This window comes from Nicotiana tabacum, chromosome 20 (assembly GCF_000715075.1).
Source record: "Nicotiana tabacum cultivar K326 chromosome 20, ASM71507v2, whole genome shotgun sequence".
Lineage (NCBI taxonomy): Eukaryota > Viridiplantae > Streptophyta > Magnoliopsida > Solanales > Solanaceae > Nicotiana > Nicotiana tabacum.
In genome coordinates, this window is record NC_134099.1 from 154,377,637 (window position 1) to 154,381,550 (window position 3,914).

Here is a 3,914-nt window from a genome sequence, read left to right on the forward strand (position 1 = left end):
CAAAAGTGATCATATGCAAGAAGTCATGGATTATCCGTCGGTTAACCCGTTTTTATCCGTATTAAATATGGGTCGGTTCGGATAATTTATTAATTTTTTCATTACCCGTTTTAACCCGAACCATATCCGCCCGCCCCGCCCGTTTGCCGCTCCTACTCAGAGGTGACTTAGAAGTCCAACTAATCACAGGTAAGGGGTTGTTTAAGTCCAAATCACCATGGCAAGAGGATATATGTATTTACTATAGTTAGCTACAAACTCTTCAAATCAAGGTATTGATAAGAATTTGCTGACCAAAGATAATGTTACTTAACCGATACGGTCCCTAAAATGCAAAAGAATAGCAGATTAACTAAGTTGCCAACTACTTTCATAACTTCTCGTTACAAACATGCAAGATACTGATAGTCGAAAAATACTTACCTACACTCGATGTTTATACCAAATCATGCTAATATGCCATAGAGGTTAAGGGTAACATGACCAAAAACGTCTAAGGCAGCCTAATGACTTGTTTGATATCCAACAATGGTATATATTGTGATAGTAGAGAGATACAACATTCACATTCAATTTACTAGCGTTTTAAGTTCCTTAATCGCTTTTCATTTTAATTACTGCATTATAATTTCGTTTACTTTACATAAATCTTTAACGTTTCTCTTTTGCATCAAAATTAGATAATGACTTTTGTTCAACTAGGATCTTCACTAGTGATTGTAGGAACTAATTCTTGAGATATAGAGTCCGTCTCTTGGTTCATACGGTAATTCAAGCCATACACAAATTACCTCAAATGACAACATCTACTCAAAATATACGAATAATGAATTTATCTTTGTTTGTTTTTATTGGACTATACAACTTGAGGAAGAACAAGTTTATTAACCTAAGAGAATAGGAAGCAAAATATATTAAGCAAAACAACAATCAATGCTGCAATGCCTCAGTCTCGGATAAGTTAGAGTCACTAACTTCTTCGGTATTAACTTGATTACATTGCCGGTCCAAACTCGTATAAAGAAGGAGGGTTACAATAGGGTTGACAGCCAATATAAAATAAATAAATTTTATGATATATTATATCCTCACAATGAAGGAAAGTAAATGTACGAGCAATTCTAGAAAGAAACTTCAAGAAAAGATATTTAAGAAACTACATTCAAGAAGAGTCATCTTTGCATATATCAATTGATCATGAATCCACCAAAGATGTGGTGCAGTGGGTAGGACTGCTCTTCCCTTAATCAGAGGTCTCGAGTTCGATTCTTGGGTATGGAAAATCTTTGGTAGGGAGCGCTTTCCCCCGAATGGGGCCCTACGCGGTGCGAATCCGGATATAATCGGGCTCCAATGCAGGTACCGGACACCGGGTGAGAAACCAAAAAAAATTGATAACATGTCAGGTTTACTAAATGGTAAAAACTTACTCACATCAGTGTGGAAAATTAAGTTGTCTTGTAAAATAACAATTTAACATTTACTCAAGTTATTGGCATATGGCTGTAATGTAATGTGGTTAAAACCCATAAAGAAAAAACTAAAAGGAGAAAGAAAAGGAAAAAAATAGAAACAAGTATGTAGAGATGTAATTGCAATAAATCATGAATTTTATTGGTAACATCATTTCGTGGAAAAATTGAAAACAATTATTTAGTATCATCTCTATTCTAGCCAAGTTATTGATACAAGAAAAACAAACAAAAACTTGGCTTAGTTACATTATTATTATGAAGAATCAACAAAGAATGATGTAAAATAAAGAATGTCGACTTCCACATCTCTCGTCCTGAAAAACCAAAAGTGCTAGTAATAATTGGTGTAATCTTTCTTTTGTCCTCTTATTATTCTTCCAAGAACCCATTCTTCTATCTGTATCAAAAAATTTGAAAAGAGGTTATTTCAGAAAATAAATAATTTGATAATACAATAAAGAGACAAATGCAAGATATCTTCATTCTAGTTTGGCAATATTACAGTCACTTTGTCTCAAATTTAACAAAGAAGCCATATACAAATCCACCTAATTATTATAATAAGCTTCCCAATAATGTTTATTAATTGTGAATGTACGTATATGCAAAAACTAATTAATAATTTTCAACAATATATAGCATTTCAACCAATAACAACAACAACAACCCAGTAAATCCCACAAGTGGAGTCAAAGAAGGTAGAGTGTACGCAGACCATTCCCCTGCCCCAGAAGAGTAAAGAGGTTGTTACCAAAAGACCTCAAGAAGAAAATAAACAATAGATCAGTGACATCAACGAAAGCTAGAAAAATAATATCAACGTTGTAAGAGACAAAAAATAAATAGAAAAGCAATAATAATAACCAATAATAATGCTATAACCCTACATAAACCACTAACAACCCAAGGTGAAACATTATCAGCCTAGCTCGCCCCGGTACAAAGTAGAAAAACGTTCGCTTCCCTCCTAACCTACAACCCTAATGCTCGGTCTCCACACCTTCCTATCAAGAGCCATGTCCTCGGAAATCGAAGTCGCATCATGTCCTGACTGATCATCCCACCTCAATACTTCTTAGGCTGCCCTCTGTCTCTCCTCGTACCTGCCAATGCCAATTGCTCACACCTCCTAACCGGGGCATCTAGGTTTTTCCTTCACACATGTCCGAACCATCTAAGCCTCGCTTCCCGCATCTTGTCATCGTCCATGGGAGTCATGCCCACCTTCTCCCGAATATCTTCATTCCTAATCTTATCCAACCTAGTGTGCCCGCACTAGGGGTGTACATAGGTCGGGCTGGTTCGAATTTTGCAATTACCAAGCCAAACCAATTGTGTCGGGTTATTAAATTTAAAGACCAAACCAAACCAATGAAACTCAGGTTTTTCGATCTCGGTTTTTCTCGGATTTTTGGGTTATTCGAGTTTTTTCCGGTAAAATCTTCGTAACACAAAACATATAACTTATGCTCAAAATATTTCTTTAATCCTAATAAGATACAATTATATGGTATTTTCCAAGAAAATAATACAAAATTATGAGATGTGTCATGTTATTATCCTAATATTCAACAATAAAGACAATAGAATTATGTAATATAAATAATGCTAATTAAAAAGCCATAATAAAAATAAACATAATCTAAAAGTACTAAATCATGCTAAAATAAGTAGACTTATAAGGGAGTATTAATTACATGACTAAACGCTACAGAAAAAATAAAAATAGTTTATGTATTTTTATCTATATCATTGCAAAATAAAAAATAGATATTCAATACATTGTCGTTCCTAGTATTGAATTGAATGTATTTTGTTAGCATTAGTATTGATTTAATTTTGGTTTGGGCTTTTGATAGTATTATTTAAGTTACTAATATTAATGGTTATAAAACTTATTGGAGCATTCAAAAGTTCTAAGTCCAACCTTGAAATAATACCTTAAAAGATAAGATTATGAAATTTTTTAAGAAATATTTATAAATTACATGACAAAAAGTATATTTATATATTAAATATATCTAAAATTTCTATATATGTAATGTCGGGTTGGTTTGGTTTCGGTTTGACTTTTTTTAGTTAAAATCAAACCAAACTAATTATGGTTGAGTTTTTTTTCCAACACCAAACCAAATCAAACGAAACCATAGTCATATTTTTTTTCTCGGTTTGACTCGGATTATCGGGTTGGTGCAGTTTGTCGATTTCTTTTGTACACCCCTAGCTATATAGCCGGCACATCCATTTCAACTACTTTCCCATAAATGATAAATTACAATACGGGCTCTATTTGGAAAAGGTAAAAATCATTTATGAAATATGAACAATTCCGCAATGTGGAAACTTTAAGATTCAAAAATATTTATCGTAAAAAATGAAAACAATTTTAAATTTTCGTTTAAAATTAAGAAAATGCAAAGAAATTAATGTACTAGTTAC